The sequence below is a fragment of the Bufo gargarizans genome, chromosome 6 (genome assembly GCF_014858855.1).
Source record: "Bufo gargarizans isolate SCDJY-AF-19 chromosome 6, ASM1485885v1, whole genome shotgun sequence".
Lineage (NCBI taxonomy): Eukaryota > Metazoa > Chordata > Amphibia > Anura > Bufonidae > Bufo > Bufo gargarizans.
Window position 1 is genome coordinate 239423179 of NC_058085.1, and position 22973 is coordinate 239446151.

The window sequence follows — 22973 nt, forward strand, 5'->3', positions numbered from 1 at the left end:
ACTAAATTTAGGGGTATTCCCTGAGACTACCCAAGAAAAAAAGCAAGCCTGTCTTACAAATGGGAGGCTAGCGAAGTACCGGAGGCCGCTGCGGTTGATAAAAAATATCAAAACTGATTTTTTTTATCGCCGCAGCGCGTGTAAAGTGAATGTGCAGTGATCAAAAAAATATATATTTTTTGTCACTGGGGCGGGCGTGGGTTAACGCACGTGTGGGCCACCGATCAGGCCTGATCGGGCAAACACTGCGTTTTGGGTGAAGGGCGAACTAAAGTGACACTAATACTATTATAGATCTGACTGTGATCAGTTTTGATCACTTCCAGTTACTATAAAAGTACAAATGCTGATTAGCGATACGCTAATCAGCGAATAAGTGACTGCGGTGCGGTGGGCTGGGCGCTAACTGATCCCTAAACTACCTAACCAAGGGGCCTAAACTATCCTAAAACCTAACGGCCAATACCAGTGAAAAAAAAAAGTGACAGTTTACACTGATCACTTTTTTCCTTTCACTGGTGATTGACAGGGGTGATCAAAGGGTTAATTGGGGTGCAGGGGGTGATCTGAGGCTAGTGTGTGGTGTTTGGTGTACTCACTGTGAAGCCTGCTCCTCTGCTGGATCCAACCGACCAAAAGGACCAGCAGAGGAGCAGGGCAGCCGTATAACAGATCATATTTACTAATATGATCTGCTATATGGCTTCTGATTGGATTTTTAAAAAATCATCAGCTTTCCAGCCGCGATCATTGGCTGGCAAGCTGATGACGCGACCCCCCTTGACGAAATGCCGGCCCGCACTGCGCATGCGCGGGCCGGCTAAGCGCGCCATCTCGCGATTGTGCGCAGCGCTGCCGCCTACGGACCGCGGATCTGCATTAGGCGGTCCGGAGGCGGTTAAAGGGGTTATTGTGTCCTCTCAGACTTAGGCCTCTAGCACACGACCGTATGCATTTTGCGGTCTGCAAAAAATGGTTCTGCATAAAATACGGATGACGTCCGTGTGCATACTGTAACAGCTGGCCCCTAATAGAACAGTCCTACCGCAAAAAAAAAAAACACGGAATGGACATGGAAAGAATATACACGTTCGTGTGCATGAGGCCTTAGATGGCTTATATGCTCCTAAGCATCCCAGTTATATTATATATATTTTAAATTTGTGTCTGGTGGGTCTGGAGCACTGCTATATGTATATATGCTGAAATGGAATAAGGTTATGTTTCAATATTTTTATGATATTTTTATTGGGATAAAACATTTTGTGTATGCAAAAATACTGTGAGCCAGCCTGATTTATTATTGATTTAATTCCCTTTGATCAGCTGGTAACTGATAGGCTGGGATCCAGTAGTTTGCTAGTGGAGCTTCTCTAGAAAGAAGTGAAAAACAAAAACAGAAAATTGCTGAATCCTGAAGGGGTTAATATAAAACAAAAGTTAAAGAGGACCTTTCACCACTCCTAACATGCCTGTTAATAGTTTCATGTATTCCCCATGTAATAACAATTCTGGAGCATCTATTCTTATGGCTGTATGTTGTGCCATTCCTTTATTATTTCTACTAGAAGTTATGAATACATTGCTAGCAGTCTGCAGTAAGGGTACAGATGGGTGGTAACCAGTTGGGGAGGGGGGGGGGGGGGTGCCTGCACAGATTCACTCTATCCAATCAGTGCTGCCATTTCCAAACCGTGCAGCTACACCCCCCCCGATGGGTGGTAACCAGTTTTTTGGGGGGGGTGTAGCTGCACGGTTTGGAAATGGCAGCACTGATTGGATAGAGTGAATCTGTGCAGGCACCCCCCCTCCCCAACTGGTAACCACCCCTCTGTACCCTTACTGCAGACTGCTAGCAATTCATTCATTCAATTCATAGATGCTCCAGAATGGTTATTACATGGGGAATGGATGAAGCAATTAAAACGAGCATGTTAGGAGTTGTCACGTGTCCTCTTTAAGAGGTCAGTAATTCCATTAAGTCCCTAAACTCAGACTCCTGGGGTCCTTTCTATAAACAGGCGATGGTCTCTCACTCAGTGGCGCTCACTAGTCCTTATTTTGCACATTATAGACCCTAAATGGTTGGCTGATGTCAGAGCACTCGCCATGCGAAAGGGGCGTCTCCCAGACAGGAACCTCGGTCCCAGAGGTCGCAATAACGCCTGTACAAGCGTCATAGATGCCATTTTACTCCCTGGAAAAAGTCTAAGGCGTACCAATACGCCTTAGACTTTTCCCTGCCATTCATCATAGTGATGTCCGGTTCATGAACGAATCGTTCTTTTGAATCAATACAGTTCACTGACCTGGAGGAGTCGATTCACCTGACTGAGCTGATCCGAGTGAAGCCGCTCAGCCAGATAGCAGAGCAGAGTGACGCTGGCAGCAGGGAGGAGCGTAATCTGATCCTAGAGTGGAAGCCAGCCCCTCCCACCCCGGCCTGCAACCAATCAGAGCTCAGGCAAGCAGCTCTGAGTCACACTGTACAGGAGGGAGTCTAAGAATCGAATGAGTCACAGGTTAAAAGAATCTAAAGATCCGACTTAGAGACTCATTCGATTCTTTGAGTTAAAAGAACCGTCAGTCACTAGAACAGTTTACACTGAGGCTGATGACCAGGCTGCAGCAGTGATGAGGTTAAGGGACAGACTGCAGTCAGCAGAGAGATAAGAGAAGTGACAGGACACAGTTTAGATTACAGGTTGAATTAACCCTTTAGGGTCAAATTGGCTTCTCAAGGAGATATATATGTTAAAGGCATCCCTTCTTCTGTCTCATTAACCCTTTCATGACCAAAGGTCATTGATGCCCCAGTGTCCAGGTCAAAATTTACAAATCTGACATGCGTCACTTTAAGTGGTAATAGCTTTGGAACACTTTTACTTATCCATGCCATTCTGAGATTGTTTTCTCGTGACACATTGTACTTCATGACAGTCATAAATTTGAGTCAATATATATCTCCTTTTTTTGGAAAAAATCCCAAATTTACCAAAAAATTGTAAAAATTAGCAATTTTCTAAATTTCAATTTCTCTGCTTCTAAAACAGAAAGTGTTACCTCATAAAAAATTTATTACATAACATTCCCCATATGTCTACTTTATGTTGGCATCATTTTGGAAACATTATTTAAATTTTTTAGGACATTACAAGGTTTAGAAGTTTAGAAGCAATTCTTAACATTTTTAAGAAAATTTCCAAAACCCACTTTTTAAGGACCAGTTCAGGTCTGAAGTCACTTTGTGTGGCTTACATAGTGGAACCCCCCCATAAATGACCCCATTGTAGAAACTACACCCCTCAAGTTACTTAAAACCAATTTTACAAACGTTATTAACCCTTTAGGTGTTCCACAAGAATTAAAGGAAAATGGAGATGAAATTTCTAAATCTCACTTTTTTAGCAGATTTTCTATTTTATTACATTTTTTTCTTTAACACATTAAGGGTTAACAGCCAAACAAAACTCAATATTTATTACTCTGATTCTGCGGTTTACAGACACACCCCACATGTGGTCATAAACTGATGTAAGGGCGCACGGCAGGGCGCAGAAGGAAAGGAACACTGTATGGTTTTTGGAAGGCAGATTTTGCTGGATTGGTTTTCTGAACGCCATATGTTTTTTATTTTTATACCGATCGTCTTGTGCAGTGGCTCATTTTTTGCAGAAAGAGTTGAAGTTTTTATTGGTACCATTTTTGGGTACATAGGATTTTTTGATCATTCATTATTACACTTTATGGGACAAGGTGGCCAAAAAATTGGCTGTTTTGGAACAGTTTTTTTTTTGTTTTTTTTACAGCGTTCATCTGAGGGGTTAGGTCATGTGACAGTTTTATAGAGCAGATCATTACGGACGTGGCAATACCCAATATGTATACTTTTTCTTATTTATTTAAGTTTTACACAATAATAGCATTTCTGAAACCAAAAAAATGATGTTTTAGTGTCTCCATAGTCTGAGAGCCATAGCTTTTTTATTTTTTGGGTGATTGTCTTAAATATGGGCTCATTTTTTGCGGGATGAGGTAACGGTTTGATTGGTACTATTTTGGGGTATAGTCGCCTTTTTTGATCGCTTGGTGTTGCACTTTTTGTGATGTAAGGTGACAAAAATGGCTTATTTTTTACACCGTTTTTATTTTTTATGGTGTTTATTGGACGGGGTTGATGATGTGATATATTTATAGAGATGGTCGTTACGGACGCGGTGACACCTAATATGTGTGGTTTTTGTTTTGTTTTTTGTTTTTTTTATAGGAAAAGTAAATTTATTTTTTACATTTTTATTTTTTATTTTTTTACTTTTATTATTTTCACATTTTTTTTATCAGTTCCCTCTTGGATCTTGAAGATCCATTGAGGCTGATGGTTGTACTATACTTTGCAATGCTCTTGCATTGCAAAGTATAATACAATCAGATGCCTGTAGGTGGCAGCACTGGACGCCTATACCATGGCAACCGGACGCCTTTGCAAAGCGTCCGGTTGCCATGGCAACCATCGGGCGCTGCGATCGCAGCAGCCCTGATGGTTGAGAGAGAGGGAGCCCCCTCCCTCTATTAACCTCATGGATGCCGCTACTGCGGCATCTATGGGGTTACAGCAGTGTCAGCATAGAGCTGACACATGCTGCTGATGGCGGCGGCTCAGGAATGGAGCCGCCGCCATCACACACACAAGGGGGACCGCATCGGGGGCAGGGGACAGCGGACAGCGCTGGAAACGGGGATAGGGGGACAGCATTTTACTTACAGATGGGGGCAGGAGGGGGCGGACCGCATCGGGGGGGGGGGGGGTAAGCATAAGAATATTGACAAGAAGGGGGCACAGATCGGGGCAGAAGGGGCGGACCGCATCGGGGGGCAGATCAAGAACAAGGAGCACAGATCGGGGGCTTCAAGGGGGCACAGATCGGGGGCTTCAGGACACATTACCGATTTCAGGCTCTGATCTGCAGAGCGCAGATCAGAGCCTGAAACCGGCATTTTAACACTGACGTGATCCGATTGGTTAGTCTGCACAGACTAACCAATCGGATCGATTGCCGGCAAGGGACCACTCTGATTGGTCCCTTGCCAGCATTTCTGCACTTTATGCTGTCCGTGAAGGCAGCAGGGCAGTAGCAGAAGCTTTAATCCAAGCGTTTTGCAGCGCTTGGATTAAAGAGCTGCCAGAACGTTTATATACGTGGTAGCTGCACGGGGTATGTGCAGCTATCACGTATATATACAGATTGCAGACGTGAAGGGGTTAAGTAGCTATATAACTATTGAGAGAGAGGTGTTTTTTTAAATACATTTACACATTTAACCCTCCATTTTAATATTATTTACCCCAATGTTTAATTCACCCCCCCCCCCCCAGATGCTTGATTTGTTTCCTACAGTGGGATAATTACACACAGGGTTTTTAATTACACACAGGGTTTTAAAGAATAAACTTCCTCAGCGAGTCAGCAAGTGAATCGAAGCATCCGTCATCAGCGCATGCACATTGCGCAACCTAAGCTTCGGTTCACTTGCTTCTTGAACCGATTAATGTGAAAGATCCGAACTTCCCATCACTACAGCGCAGCGATGTGGCTTCTGCCTGAAACAACCGATAACAAAGCTCCTTACAGGATCTTAGTGATTGGTCAGTTTGAGCGGGCTGCCGTAAGGAAGGAGGTGCACGCGATCGTGCTGCAGCGCCTTGCTTTAACTTGTTCAGCCTCACATGCTGTATGAGCCTAATCCGGCTATGATATGTGAGCTATAGCGGTGCTCATCCGCGGTGTGCGCCCTGTCAGGGACCAGCCCTGCTAGTAGTAACTGTTCGGTAACGCCACATTTCGCACAGGTTACCCATAAGTGACGGCTAGCAACATGGTGAGTGTTGTGTCACCGACCGTTTCAGTTTCCCGCCCTTATCTGTAGTGTACAGCTCCTAATATGCAGGCAGCGTGCGTCATGAGGACTGAGGAGTACAGTACAGCTGTTACCTATAGCAACCGGAGACAGCCTGTTCTGTAAGTAGAGGAAGCAGCCACAGTCTGTTCATAAGTCATAACCCCATCAGCCACATTACCCCCAGAACAGGACAAACCCTTTAAACCTCATAAAATCACTAACAGTGACCTCAGTGGTGCCGACCCCCTCAGAGCAACAGTGACCTCAGTGGTGCCGACCCCCTCAGAGCAACAGTGACCTCAGTGGTGCCGACCCCCTCAACGCAACAGTGACCTCAGTGGTGCCGACCCCCTCAGAGCGACAGTGACCTCAGTGGTGCCGACCCCCTCAGAGCGACAGTGACCTCAGTGGTGCCGACCCCCTCAGCGCAACAGTGACCTCAGTGGTGCCGACCCCCTCAGAGCGACAGTGACCTCAGTGGTGCCGACCCCCTCAGCGCAACAGTGACCTCAGTGGTGCCGACCCCCTCAGAGCAACAGTGACCTCAGTGGTGCCGACCCCCTCAGCGCAACAGTGACCTCAGTGGTGCCGACCCCCTCAGAGCTACAGTGACCTCAGTGGTGCCGACCCCCTCAACGCAACAGTGACCTCAGTGGTGCCGACCCCCTCAGAGCGACAGTGACCTCAGTGGTGCCGACCCCCTCAGAGCGACAGTGACCTCAGTGGTGCCGACCCCCTCAGCGCAACAGTGACCTCAGTGGTGCCGACCCCCTCAACGCAACAGTGACCTCAGTGGTGCCGACCCCCTCAGAGCGACAGTGACCTCAGTGGTGCCGACCCCCTCAGCGCAACAGTGACCTCAGTGGTGCCGACCCCCTCAGAGCGACAGTGACCTCAGTGGTATCACCCCTCAGTGCAACAGTGACCTCAGTGGTATCACCCCTCAGCGCAACAGTGACCTCGGCGGTACCGACCCCTCAGCGCAACAGTGACCTCAGTGGTACCGACACCCTCAGAGCGACAGTGACTTCAGTGGTGCCGACCCCCTCAGCGCAACAGTGACCTCAGTGGTGCCGACCCCCTCAACACAACAGTGACCTCAGTGGTATCACCCCTCAGCGCAACAGTGACCTCAGTGGTATCACCCCTCAGCGCAACAGTGACCTCGGCGGTACCGACCCCTCAGCGCAACAGTGACCTCAGTGGTACCGACACCCTCAGAGCGACAGTGACTTCAGTGGTGCCGACCCCCTCAGCGCAACAGTGACCTCAGTGGTGCCGACCCCCTCAACACAACAGTGACCTCAGTGGTATCACCCCTCAGCGCAACAGTGACCTCAGTGGTATCACCCCTCAGCGCAACAGTGACCTCGGCGGTACCGACCCCTCAGCGCAACAGTGACCTCTGCTACATTTAAAATTGTTTAAATTTGCCATTTATGCATCTAGTAATGGTTTCCCTGCATAGATAGCAACCCCTTAATGTTATGTAGGCCTTCGTATTAACTATTTGAATTACTGTAACTTTCGTACTCCTTATCGGCTGAAAATACTCCTCAAAAATGGTAAGAGGAGTATTTTTACTCTTCCAGAAAAAATGTAGCGCAACCTCTGCTCGGACCTAACCTCCCCCTCATAGGTGTGGATTTTAACCACTTCAGCCCCGCTAGCTGAAACCCCCTTAATGACCAGGCCACTTTTTACACTTCTGCACTACACTACTTTCACCGTTTATCGCTCGGTCATGCAACTTACCACCCAAATGAATTTTACCTCCTTTTCTTCTCACTAATAGAGCTTTCATTTGGTGGTATTTTATTGCTGCTGACATTTTTACTTTTTTTGTTATTAATCGAAATGTAACGATTTTTTTGCAAAAAAATGACATTTTTCACTTTCAGCTGTAAAATTTTGCAAAAAAAAACAACATCCATATATAAATTTTTCGCTAAATTTATAGTTCTACATGTCTTTGATAAAAAAAAAAATGTTTGGGCAAAAAAAAAAAAATGGTTTGGGTAAAAGTTATAGCGTTTACAAACTATGGTACAAAAATGTGAATTTCCGCTTTTTGAAGCAGCTCTGACTTTCTGAGCACCTGTCATGATTCCTGAGGTTCTACAATGCCCAGACAGTAGAAACCCCCCACAAATGACCCCATTTCGGAAAGAAGACACCCCAAGGTATTACATGATGGGCATAGTGAGTTCATGGAAGTTTTTATTTTTTGTCACAAGTTAGTGGAATATGAGACTTTGTAAGAAAAAAAAAAAATCATTTTCCGCTAACTTGTGACAAAAAAAAAATTCTAGGAACTCGCCATGCCCCTCACGGAATACCTTGGGGTGTCCTCTTTCCAAAATGGGGTCACTTGTGGGGTAGTTATACTGCCCTGGCATTTTAGGGGCCCATATGCGTGAGAAATAGTTTGCAATCAAAATGTGTAAAAAATGGCCTGTGAAATCCGAAAGGTGCTCTTTGGAATGTGTGCCCCTTTGCCCACGTTGGCTGCAAAAAAGTGTCACACATGTGGTATCGCCGTACTCAGGAGAAGTTGGGGAATGTGTTTTGGGGTGTCAGTTTACATATACCCATTCTGGGTGAGATAAATATCTTGGTCAAATGCCAACTTTGTATAAAAAAATGAGAAATGTTGTCTTTTGCCAAGATATTTCTCTCACCCAGCATGGGTATTTTTTGTCACATTGTAGAACCTCAGGAAACATGACAGGTGCTCAGAAAGTCAGAGCTGCTTCAAAAAGCGGAAATTCACATTTTTGTACCATAGTTTGTAAACGCTATAACTTTTTACAAACATTTTTTTTTTGCCCAAACATTTTTTTTATCAAAGACATGTAGAACAATACATTTTTGCAAAATTTTACAACTGAAAGTGAAAAATGTCATTTTTTTGCAAAAAAATCGTTACATTTCGATTAATAACAAAAAAAGTCAAAATGTCAGCAGCAATGAAATACCACCAAATGAAAGCTCTATTAGTGAGAAGAAAAGGAGGTAAAATTAATTTGGGTGGTAATTTGCATGACCGAGCAATAAACGGTGAAAGTAGTGTAGTGCAGAAGTGTAAAAAGTGGCCTGGTCATTAAGGGTGTTTCAGCTAGGGGGGCTGAGGTGGTTAAGTGCTGATAACTTTAAAACGCTTTGACTTACCCAGGCCGTTCTGAGATTGTTTTTTCATCACATATTGTACTTCATGACACTGCTAAAATTGGGTCAAAAAATAAATTTATTTGCATTAAAAAAAATACCATATTTACCCAAAATTTGGAAAAATTAGCAAATTTCTAAGTTTCAGTTTCTCTACTTCTGTAATACATAGTAATATCCCCAAAAATTGTGATGACTTTACATTCCCCATATGTCTACTTCATGTTTGTAGCATTTTGGGAATTATATTTTTGGGGGATGTTACAAGGCTTAGAAGTTTAGAAGCAAATTTTGAAATTTTTCTGAAATCTTCAAAATCCCACTTTTTATGGACCAGTTCAGGTTTGAAGTCACTTTGTGAGGCTTAGATAATAGAAACCTCCCAAAAATGACCCCATTCTAGAAACTACACCCTCAAGGTATTCAAAACTGTTTTTACAAACTTTGTTAACCCTTTAGGTCTTCCACACGACTTCATGGCAAATGGACATAAATTTTAAGAATTTGGATTTTTTTGAAAATTTTCCAATATAATCAATTTTTTTCCTGGAAAAAAACAAGGGTTAACTGCCAAACAAAACTCAAAATGGGTTGCCATGATTCTGTAGTTTGCAGAAACATCATATATGTGGTCGTAAACTACTGTTTGGCCAAACGGGAGGACATAAAAGGAGGGGAACACCATATGGGTTTTGCAAGGCAGATTTTGCAGGACTGGTTTTGTTTATACCATGTCCCATTTCAACCCCCCCCCCCCCCCCTTGCACCCCTAGAATAGAAATAGCAAAAAAGTGACTCCATCTAAGAAAGTACACCCCTCAAGGTATTAAAAACTGGGGTTACAAACCTTGTTAACCCTTTAGGTGTTCCACAAGAGTTAATGGCAAATGGAGAAACAATTTTGGAATTTCTATTTTTTGGGTTTTGGAAAATTTTCCATTTTAACCCTTACTTTATTACTGGAAAAAATGGGTTAACAGCCAAACAAAACTCAATATGGGTTGCCCTGTTTCTGTAGTTTGCAGAAACACCCCATATGTGGTCGTAAACTACTATTTGGTTAAACGGCAGGACATAGAAGAAGGGGAACACCATATGGTTTTTGGAAGGCAGATTTTGCTGGACTGGTTTATTTACACCATGTACCCATTAAAGCCCCCTGATGCACCCCTAGAGTAGAAACTCCATAAAAGTGACCCCCATCTAGGAAACTACGGGATAAGGTGGTTGTTGTTTTGGGACTATTTTAGGGGTAAATATGATTTTTGGTTGCTCTATATTACACTTTTTTGAGGCAAGGTAACCTAAAGGGTTAACAAAGTTTTTAAAAGTTACTTTTGAATACCTTTAGGGGTGTAGTTTCTTAGATGGGGTCACTTTTTTGGAGTTTCTAGTCTAGGCTACATCAGGGGGGGCTTCTAATGGGACATGGTGTCCAAAAAAAACTGTCCATCAAAATCTGCCTTCCAGAAACCATATGGAGTTCCCTTCGTTCTATGCCCTGCTGTGTGGCTATATAGCCATTTACGACCACATATGGGGTGTTTCTGCAAACTACAGAATCAGGGCCATAAATATTGAGTTTTGTTTGGCTGTTAACCCTTGCTTTATTACCGGGAAAAAAGGATTCAAATGGAAATCTTGCCCAAAAATGGGTGTTTTGGCACAGTTTTTATTTTATATTTTTAACGCTGTTCATTCGAGGGGTTTGGTCAAATGTTATTTTTATAGGGCAGATTTTTACGAACGCGGAAATACCTAATATGTCTACAATTTAGAATTTATTTAGATTTTACACTACATTATCATTTTAGGAACCCCAAAATAATTATTTTAGTATCTCCATAGCCTGGGAGCAAAATTTTTTTTTTTTTAGTTGGGTGACTATCTAATGTAGGGGCTCATTTTTTGCGGGATGAGATGGCGGTTTTATTGGCACTAATTGGGGGTGCATATGACATTTTGTTCGCTCGCTATTACACTTTTTGTGATGTTAGGTGTCCAAAAATTGCATTTTGTTCACACTTTTTTTTTTTGCGACGATGCCCAATATGTATGGCTCTCAGACTTTGGAAACAATAAGCAGGCATACTAAAACTGCGGCCCTCCAGATGTTGTAAAACTACAATTCCTACCATGCCCTGCTGATGGCTGTAGGTTGTCTGGGCATGCTGGGAGTTATAGTTTTACAACATCTGGAGGGCCGCAATTTGAGGATGCCTGCACTAAAACTAATATTTTTTTGGGAAAAAAATTTTGTTTCTGTGTCTCCAAAGTCTGAGAGACACAGGGCTGGTTCTAGGTGAAATGGGGCCCTGGGGCGGAAAACAATAAGGGCCCCCCCCCCCCCCCCCACGACACGAGCTGACTTTAACGTCCCGTATTGTAAACAAATGCAAGTGGCAAAGCAACATTTCTCCAGTCCAGCTGACTCCAAACATAACCAGGGTGGGTTAGTACACTGGCATGGGTGAGATGGTTCCTGGGATGGATCCGATCCAGTTAAATCAACCAACCTACCAGTAACTGGCACCCCCCCCCCCCCCACCCCCCAAATGCACATTTCTCCAGTCCAACTGTCCAAACAGAACCAGGGCTGGCTAGTATACTGGCACTGGGATGGGTGAGATGGTGCCTGGGATGGATCCGATCCAGTTTAATCAACCAACCTACCAGACTGGGATGGATCCCGATCCAGTTTAATCAACCAGCCAGTTACTGGTAGGTTGGTTTATTTAAACTGGATCGGATCCATCCCAGGCCAGTATACTAGCCCACCCTGGTTCTGTTTGGACAGTTGGACTGGAGAAATTTGCATTTGGGGGGTGTGAGGGGGCCAGTTACTGGTAGGTTGGTTGGTTGGTTGATTAAACTGGGTCGGATCCATCCCAGGCACCATCTCACCTGTCCCAGTGCCAGTATACTAGCCCGCCCTGGTTCTGTTTGGACAGTTGGACTGGAGAAATGTGCATTTGGGGGCTGGGCTGGGCAGTTACTGGTAGTACCAGTAACTGCCCCCCAAATGCACATTCCTCCAGTCCAACTGACTCCAAACACAAAACAAAACCAGGGTCGCAGGGCGGGCTAGTAGTACACTGGGACGGCCCGGACGGGTGAGTGGGAAACACTGGGAATGGATCATGGATCCGATCCCGTTTAATTAACAACAAAACAATATAACCAATGAATTATAAACCTACCAGTCAGTGGAAGTTTGGAACTTGGCTGGGGGCTGGCTGCCTTCTGACTGTGGGCAGCGGGCCTTCCCTGGCGCTGCTGGCAGAGTCAGACTGGGCTGTGGCTGGCCAGCTGCCAAATGCCAATGGCGCTTGCTTTGCTTGCTCCTTGCCTCAATGCCTCCTTAAATTCAATCCAAGTTCTCTGCTCTGGGCGGGGGGGAAGGGGGGGCCTGTGGCAACGTACGTCAGCCAGGCGCTAGACGTGCCTGCCTGTGCCGTGCATGCCGCTGCTCCAGTCTCTAATCTTTTAAAGAGACAAGCAGGCACACAATAGAATTATTCAATTATAGATAATATAGTAGTTGCGGCCGGGAGTCGGGGGCCCGGGGGCAATTGCCCCCCTTTCCTCTATGGTAGCGCCAGCCCTGGAGAAACATAGTTTTTTATGTTCTCTAGGGGACTGTTGGGGATTATAAAAATTTAGTACTCCATGGAAGTGTGATACTCCCTGAAGCAATCGATAACGCAGAGGCCCGGATGATCGGGGAAAGTGTCACATTGAGTGGTGGTGTCCTTCCGTATCCCCCTCTTGTGACACACTCTGCATCTTTTTTGGGTTCGTCCCTTCTTTCCAGTATGGGGGACCACACCTGGAAAATGTTGGCCAGGGACGATCCGGGTGCCTCCAGTTCCTGAGGTACTCCGGCCTGCTCTTTCCCGATCCGAAAAGATCAGGTCCTTGAGGACTGCCTCATAGAATTGGAGGAATGTCCCTGTGCTGCCAGCGCTTCGGGATAGTACAAAAGAGTTGTGCATGGCAATCTGTACCAAGTAGACCGCAACTTTTTTGTACCATGCCCCGATTTTGCGCATGGCGTTATATGGCTTGAGGACTTGATCAGAGAGACCAACTCCTCCCATATAGTGATTGTAGTCGACGATACAATCGGGCTTGAGGACCGTTGCAGCGGTACCTCGCACAGAGACGGTGGTGGTGCCATTACCGTGGATTGTGGACAGCATAAGGACATCCCTCTTGTCCTTATACCTGACCAGCAACAGGTTTCCACTGCTAAGGGCACGGGTCTCACCCCTGGGGATAGGTACCTGGAGGGGGTGGGCAGGGAGGCCGCGTTGATTTTCCCACACGGTCCCACAAGCGAACGTGGATCTGGCGGCAAGGGACCTGAACAAGGGAATGTTGGTATAAAAGTTATCCACGTACAAGTAGTAACAGTTATCCAGCAGTGGGTACATAAGGTCCCACATGAGTTTCCCACTAACACCCGGAGTGGGGGGACATTCTGGGGGTTGAATACGTGAATCTCACCCCTCGTACCCTGAGGTACTCTCACAAATTTTGTATAGCTTCACGCCATACCTCGCCCGCTTTGTGGGAATGTATTGGCGGAAACTGAGTCTCCCCTTGAACGCAACGAGAGACTCATCAACCGCGACCTCCCTTCCAGGTACGTGGGCCTGCTCAAATTTGGCCCTAAAGTGATCGATGACCGGCCGTATCTTATACAGACAGTCATAGGCAGGATCACCTCGGGGGGGACATGCTGCATTATCGGAATAATGCAGACATTTCCGGGTGGCCTTAAACCGGGAGCGTGTCATGGCTGTACTGTAGAGTGGGGTCTGGTAGAGGATGTCCCCACTCCAGTATTGCCTGACACTGGGTTTTTGCACTAGACCCATATGCAGCATCTAGGGTCTGAAAGCTGAAACAAAAAAGTTTAGAATAAAAGTGCTTTTTTTTCCCCTAACTTTTCCCTTCTATCCTTGCCTAATGGTGCCACTCCCTCACTGACCCAAACCTAACTGGAGGGCGATGGGTGCAGGAGGGTGATGGATGGCGATTAGGGGGACTCAGGAGCTGGTGCTGGACAGTGCTGCAGGGTGCTCATGCAGAACAGGAAGAGGAGGGGAGAGAGGAGCGCAGGAAGTTTGAATCTCGCGCCTCTCTCCCCTGCACCAATTAGCACCCTGGACAGCCGCATTCAGCACCAGGGCCAGCACCGCCTCTCCAAATCTTCGGACTGTGATTGGTGGTGTGTAATCACGCCACCGATCGCAGTCTTTTTCCGGTTCATCGGGTCACCGGAGTCCCGAATGGACCGGAAACGCAGCAAACTGCAAGTCTGAATTGACCTGTGGTTTTCTGCGATCGCCGATACGGGGGGGTCAAATGACCTCCCCTGGCGTTGTTACAGGATGCCGGCTGAATGACGTAATCAGCTGTTCCGATTAACCCCCGCGGCGCCGGAATCACGGTTTAAAGCCATGACGTACCGATACGTCATGTGTCTTTAAGGACTCGGGAAACATGCCGTACCGGTACGTCATGTGTCCTTAAGGGGTTAACAGACACTTTCAAGCACAAGCACTCTAGATAGAGTACAGTCGGGTCCATAAATTTTGGGACATCAACACAATTCTAACATTTTTGGCTCTATACACCACTACAATGTATTTGAAATGAAACAAACAAGATGTGCTTTAACTGCAGACTGTCAGCTTTAATTTGAGGATATTTACATCCATATTAACGGTTTGCATATGCGCAAATCAACAGTTTGCATATGTGCCTCCCACTTGTTAAGTGACCAAAAGTAATGGGACACAATAATAATCATAAATCTAACTTTCAATTTTTAATACTTGGTTGCAAAGCCTTTGCAGTCAATTTACAACCTGAAGTCTGGAACTCATAGACATCACCAGACGCTGGGTTTCATCCCTGGTGATGCTTTGCAAGGCCAAGACTGCAACTGTCTTCAGTTCCTGCTTGTTCTTGGGGCATTTTCCCTTCAGTTTTGTCTTCAGCAAGTGAAATGCATGCTCAATTGGATTCAGGTCAGGTGATTGACTTGGCCATTGCGTAACATTCCACTTCTTTCCTTTAAAAAAACTCTTGCTTTTGCAGTATGCTTTGGGTCATTGTTCATCTGCACTGTGAAGCGCCGTCCAATGAGTTCTGAAGCATTTGGCTGAATATGAGCAGATGATATTGCCCGAAACACTTCAGAATTCATCCTGCTGCTTTTGTCAGCAGTCGCATCATCAATAAATACAAGAGAACCAGTTCCATTGGCAGCCATACATGCCCACGCCATGACAGTACCACCACCATGCTTAACTGATGAGGTGATATGCTTAGAATCATGAGCAGTTCTTTTTCTTCTCCATACTCTTTTCTTCCCATCACTCTGGTACAAGTTGATATTGACGTAAAAACACAAAATGCAATCGCACACTGCAACCAGCACTCTGCCCTGCCTTTATGCTGGATGTTGAATAAGGCATTGGTGTACATTTTGGCCAAAGCGTAATAAGCCACTCACCACGTCAAGGTCGCCTTCATGAGTGGTCCCTAACACTAGTTCCTACCTTTTATGGGCCATGACAGCCACATAAAGTCCAGGGAGCGCAGGCACAGCATGCACGCCAAGCACACTCTGCTTTTAACCCCGTCCGGTGCCATTACAGCTTTCATCGGATCCAGGGATGCAAGTACTCACATGCATGCTGAGCCCACTTTATACTTCTCCTGGAGCCTAATGGCTACTGGTAGGTGCTGTATAAGCAGACTCAGTTTTATACTGACTTTAAAACCAGCCTCCAGGGGGCAGATTAACTGGACAGGTGTGCTTGACTGCTTGGAGATCGCCACGCCTCCAATACGTACTACAAAGAGAAAAATATGGAAATTTCAGCCCGCACAACCCCTAGCAGGTGCAGATTTCTATGGCGAAATAGAGATATAAACGTAAAAACACAAAATGCAATCGCACACTGCAACCAGCACTCTGCCCTGCCTTTATGCTGGATGTTGAATAAGGCATTGGTGTACATTTTGGCCAAAGCGTAATAAGCCACTCACCACGTCAAGGTCGCCTTCATGAGTGGTCCCTAACACTAGTTCCTACCTTTTATGGGCCATGACAGCCACATAAAGTCCAGGGAGCGCAGGCACAGCATGCACGCCAAGCACACTCTGCTTTTAACCCCGTCCGGTGCCATTACAGCTTTCATCGGATCCAGGGATGCAAGTACTCACATGCATGCTGAGCCCACTTTATACTTCTCCTGGAGCCTAATGGCTACTGGTAGGTGCTGTATAAGCAGACTCAGTTTTATACTGACTTTAAAACCAGCCTCCAGGGGGCAGATTAACTGATCAGGTGTGCTTGACTGCTTGGAGATCGCCACGCCTCCAATACGTACTACAAAGAGAAAAATATGGAAATTTCAGCCTGCACAACCCCTAGCAGGTGCAGATTGCTATGGCGAAATAGAGATATAAACGTAAAAACACAAAATGCAATCGCACACTGCAACCAGCACTCTGCCCTGCCTTTATGCTGGATGTTGAATAAGGCATTGGTGTACATTTTGGCCAAAGCGTAATGACAGTACCACCACCATGCTTAACTGATGAGGTGATATGCTTAGAATCATGAGCAGTTATTTTTCTTCTCCATACTCTTCTCTTCCCATCACTCTGGTACAAGTTGATATTGGTCTCATCTGTCAACAGGGTGTTGTTCCAGAACTGTGAAGGCTTTTTTCGGTGTCGTTTGGCAAACTCTAATCTGGCCTTCCTGTTTTTGAGGCTCATCAATGGTTTACTTCTTGTGGTGAACCCTCTGTATTCACCCTGGTGAAGTATTCTCTTCATTGTTGGCTTTGACACACATACCCCTACCTCCTGGAGAGTGTTCTTGATCTGGCCAACTGTTTTGAAGTGTGTTTTCTTCACCAGGAAAATAATTCTTTGGTCATCCACTACAGTTTTTTTTCGTGGTCTTTCGGGTCTTTTGGTGTTGCTGAGCTCACCGGTCCATTCCTTCTTTTTAAGAATGTTCCAAACAGTTGTTTTGGCCACGCCTAATGTTTTGCTATCTCTCTGATGGGTTTGTTTAGTTTTTTCAGCCTAACGATGGCTTGCTTCACTGATAGTAACAGTTCTTTGGATCTCATCTTGAGAGTTGACACCAACAGATTCCAAATGCAAATAGCACACTTGAAATTAACTCTGGACCTTTTATCTGCTCATTGTAATTGGGATAATGAGGGAATAACACACACCTGGCCATGGAACAGCTGAGAAGCCAATTGTCCCCTTACTTTTGGTCCCTTAGCAAGTGGGAGGCACATATGCAAACTGTTGTAATTCCTACATGGTTCACCTGATTTGGATGTAAATATCCTCAAATTAAAGCTGACAGCCTGCAGTTAAAGCACATCTTGTTCGTTTCATTTCAAATCCATTGCGGTGGTGTATAGAGCCAAAAATTTTAGAATTGTGTCAATGTCCCAATATTTATGGACCTGACTGCATATCTCTAACCAAGCCCCCCTAATCGGAGTTTCATTATCTGAGTTTTATTTTTTTCTTCTGTTCATTTTGTTTCTAGATTTTATATTGTATCATATTCTGGTGTTTATTAAATGTTTTTATTTACATTAATGATATTCGTTCCATATGCGAGTGCTCGGACTATATCACATTTGAAAATGATCAAAATGCAGATATCTGGTGATTGTTTGGAGATTTGAAACTCCGACCCAGGATCCAGGTAGAATGAAGTGGCCAATGTACCCGGATCAAGTATTGATGCCATTTGTTCTATTCTCACCTCAAAACAATGTTTGATCACGACTAAGGAGGTCAATCCTTACATCCTTTGACTCACATGTATACATGGATGCCATAGGAGTCTGTAGAAGATTTCTGACGAATTTAAAGCTAAAAGTCAGATAGCTGCAGGATTTGAGTTATTTTTCCTCCCGTTTAGGGCTTTTTCACACCTGCGTTCTTGTCTTCCGGCATAGAGTTCCGTCGTCGGGGCTCTATGCCGGAAGAATCCTGATCAGTTTTATCCTAATGTATTCTGAATGGAGTGAAATCCGTTCAGGATGCATCAGGATGTCTTCAGTTCCGGAACGGAACGTTTTTTGGCCGGAGAAAATACCGCAGCATGCTGCGCTTTTTGCTCCGGCCAAAAATCCTGAAGACTTGCCGCAAGGCCGGATCCGGAATTAATACCCATTGAAAGGCATTGATCCGGATCCGGCCTTAAGCTAAACGTCGTTTCGGCGCATTGCCGGATCCAACGTTTAGCTTTTTTAGAGTGGTTAGCATGGCTGCCGGGATGCCCCATGCGCATGGCACGTCATCCATGCGCATGGGGCGCTCTGACGTCACTCTGAAGCGCCCCGGGAGCAGTGCGGACTGTAAGTATACCGCTCCCCCGCTCCCCGCTCCTACTATGGCAACCAGGACTTTAATAGCATCCTGGCTGCCATAGTAACACTGAAAGCATTTTGAAGACGGATCCGTCTTCAAATGCTTTCAGTACACTTGTGTTTTTCCGGATCCGGCGTGTAATTCTGGCAAGTGGAGTACACGCCGGATCCGGACAGCGCAAGTGTGAAAGAGGCCTTAGTAGTAATAAAAAAAAAAAACTGTAGATTGCGTTAACATCTCTATTGTCATCAACAGAGATTTGTGATTTAAACCTGTGATGCTGCGAAGGGAATGGCGGAGCAACTGAGCTCTTTTTCGGTGATGACTCTACAGAACTGACAGGTTCTTAACAGCAGAAAAAGGAGGTGTCTACAAGATCGTTGGAAGTTCCTGCTGCATCTACACTGCCCCTGATGGAAGGATCACCAAGGATCTAAAGAAACTGATGGAATCAATTGAACTGATGGGAAAAATTCTGAAATCAATCACATCATGACCAGAACAATGTTTTGGGAACTGGTTCAGTGACTACAATGTTTTTAGCATTTGGTTTTAACAGGCTGTTATATAGTTCTCAATTTTTTTTTTTTTAAGAATGTTTAAAACACCCATGCCCACACTATCTATATGTGCTGTGCCCCTGTCAAAGACAAAGATTATTCCATCCTGAAGTAAACGAAACCTTATTGATGGTTGCGGGGTAAACAGGAAAACGTGAAGGCAAACCTGAAAGGGTGTTGAGGGGACCTGGTGAAGCAATATGGAAAGTCCAACTCTTTGCTGTTTAGGGCGTTGGCAGAGTACCTTACTTTGCCTGCCTGTCTCTCTCTCTCTCTCTCTCTTTTATGATGTATGAGCCATGTGTGCATTCCTTTGTCTTAAGGTCACTAGGGGAGGGCGAAGGGGGAAGTTAGGTTGCCATTTTGTTATAACATGGTTATAAGGGAAAATAATAGCATTCTGAATACAGAATGCATAGTAAAATAGCGCTGGAGGGGTTAAATTTAAAAAAAAATTATTTAACTCACCTTAATCCACTTGATCGTGCAGCCGGCATCTCTTCTGTCTTCTTTCTTTGCTGTGTGCAGGAACAGGACCTGTGGTGACATCACTCCGGTCATCACATGGTCCATCACATGATCCATCACCATGGTAAAAGATCATGTGATGACCGGAGTGACATCACCACAGGTCCTGTTCCTGCACACAGCACAGAACAGACAGACAGAAGAGATGCCGGCTGCGCGACCAAGTTGATTAAGGTGAGTTAAATTATTATTTATTTATTTTTTAACCCCTTCAGCGCTATTGTACTATGCATTCTGTATTCAGAATGCTATTATTTTCCCTTATTATTATTATGTTATAAGGGAAAATAATAATGATCGGGTCTCCATCCGGATCGTCTCCTAGCAACCGTGCGTGAAAATCGCACCGCATCCGCACTAGCAAATCTTGAAATTTTTCCAAAACCCAATTTTAGGGATCAGTTCAGGTCTGAAGTCACTTTGTGAGGCTTACATAATAGAAACCATCCAAAAATGACCCCATTCTAAAAACTACACCCCTCAAGGTATGTGAAACTGATTTAACTAACTTTGTTAACCCTTTAGCTGGAGATGAAATGTGAGAATTTAGATTTTTGGGCAAATTTTCTATTTTAATAAATTTTTTCCAGTAACAAAGCAAGGGTTAACAGCCAAACAAAATGCTATATTTATTGCCCCGATTCTGTAGTCTGCAGAAACACCCCATACGTGGCCGTAAACTACTGTACGAGCACACAGTAGGGCGTAGAGGGAAAGGTGCGCCGTATGGTTTTTGGAAGGAAGATTTTGCTGGACTGGTTTATTTACACCATGTCCCATTTGAAGCCCCCCTGATGCACCCCTAAAGTAGAAACTCCATAAAAGTGACCCCATATAAGAAACTACAACCCTCAAGGTATTCAAAACTGATTTTACAAACTGTGTTACATAGTAACATAGTACATAAGGCCGAAAAAAGACATTTGTCCATCCAGTTCGGCCTGTCATCCTGCAAGTTGACCCAGAAGAAGGCAGAAAACCACTGTGAGGTAGAAGCCAATTTTCCTCACTTTAGGGGGATAAAAATTCCTTCCCGACTCCAATCAGGCAATTAGAATAAATCCCTGGATCAACGATCTCTCTCTAGTAGCTATAGCCTGTAATATTATTACGCTCCAGAAATACGTCCAGGCCCCTCTTGAATTCCTTTATTGTACTCACCATCACCACCTCCTCAGGCAGAGCGTTCCATAGTCTCACTGCTCTTACCGTAAAGAATCCTTTTCTATGTTTGTGTACAAACCTTCTTTCCTCCAGACGCCGAGGATGTCCCCTCGTCACAGTCACCATCCTGGGAATGAATAGATGATGGGATAGATCTCTGTACTGACCCCTGATATATTTATACATATTAATTAGATCTCCTTTCAGTCGTCTTTTTTCTAAAGTGAATAACCCTAATTTTGATAATCTTTCAGGGTACTGTAGTTGCCCCATTCCAGTTATTACTTTAGTTGCCCTCCTCTGGACCCTCTCCAGCTCTGCTATGTCTGCTTTGTTCACTGGAGCCCAGAACTGTACACAGTACTCCATGTGTGGTCTGACTAATGATTTGTAAAGTGGTAGGACTACGTTCTCATCGCGGGCATCTATGCCCCTTTTGATGCAACCCATTATCTTATTGGCCTTGGCAGCAGCTGCCTGACACTGTTTTTTGCAGCTTAGTTTGCTGTTTATTAAAATTCCTAGATCTTTTTCCATGTCAGTGTTACCGAGTGTTTTACCATTTAATATGTACGGGTGACTTGCATTATTCCTTCCCATGTGCATAACTTTACATTTGTCAGTGTTAAACCTCATCTGCCACTTATCTGCCCAAGCCTCCAATCTATCCAGATCGCTCTGTAGTAGTATACTGTCCTCTTCAGTGTTAATTACTTTACACAGTTTAGTGTCATCTGCGAAAATTGATATTTTACTATGCAAGCCTTCTACAAGATCATTAATAAATATATTGAAGAGAATAGGGCCCAATACTGACCCCTGAGGTACTCCACTAGTGACAGTGACCCAATCTGAGTATTTACCATTAATTACCACCCTCTGTTTTCTGGTAGAGGACGTCCCCACTCCAGTAATGCTTGACACTAGGTTTCTTGACTAGGCCCATGTGCAGCACAAGGCCCCAAAATGTCCTCAACTCGGCTGCACTGACCGGAGTCCAGCCACCGGGCCTAGCCAAAAAGGAGCCCGGGTGTTTAGCAACAAACTGTTGGGCGTACAGGTTTGTTTGCTCCACCATTAGATTTACAAAGTAGTCACTGAAAAAAGGACTAAAGTAGTCATAGTCAGTGAAGCCCACTGTGGAAATCTGGATTCCTACAAATCCTACAGGACTCACAGGCTCAAAACGCTCTAGGGGTATACCATGCAAGTTCACCTGCAGGTGGCTCCGGTGGACTTAACTGGTGGTCCGGAAAACTAGTACGAGCCCCAGAGCTGCTCGTAGTAGGGTGGGCCACAGGGTCTCTAGCATGGCGGTCCCCTTGCTCCGCCTGGCGGCGTCTCTGCCGCCTTGGGGGCTCATCATCATTTCTAGATGATGAGAAGGATGCGGATGACAAAAGGAAAGTGGGGTCATCCTCGTCCTCACTGGGACTCTCGGACTCGGATGCAAGCTGGGCGCATGCCTCCTTGACCGAGAACATCCGGCAGGCCATAGGGGAGTGTGTGTGTGCGTGATAAACTTTATTTGGTGTGTGTGTGTGTGTCAGGGCACGGGTGTTCGCGAACTTACCCTAAATCTAACAGAGGAAAAAATAATAACCAAAAAAAAGGGCAAAAAATGTGAAAAAAATTTCAAACTCGCTGATCAACCGTCCGAAGTTGATCATCGGTGGGGTGTGCAATGCGCTAACAGTGGCCAGACGCTAAGAGTGCCGGCAACCGTCAGCATACACACACAGAAAAAAAAAACTGCTTGCTCCCAAAAAAAAGTTGGGGGGGGGGGCAGTGGGACAAGCTGCAGCACCCGTGGGGGGTCTAGGGTCACCCCAGACACCTCATTAAGGCCTCATGCACACGACCGTTGTGTTCTGTTCCGCAAAATGGGGTTCCGTTGTTCCGTGATCCGTTTCTGTTTTTGTTTCCGTGTGTCTTCCTTTATTTTTGGAGAATCTCCAGACATGAAGGAAAGTAAAAAAAAAAAAATCGAAATCAAGTTTGCCATGGAAATGATAGGAAAAAAGCGGACGTGGATGACAATCTTTTGTGCCTCGTTTATTCACAGTCCCATTGACTTGAATGGGTCCGCAAAACATTTTCCATGAAAAAAATAGGACAGGTAATATTTTTTTGACGGACTGAAACCACGGATCACAGACGCGGATGACAAACGGTGCATTAGCCGAGTTTTCAACAGACCCATTGAAAGTCAATGGG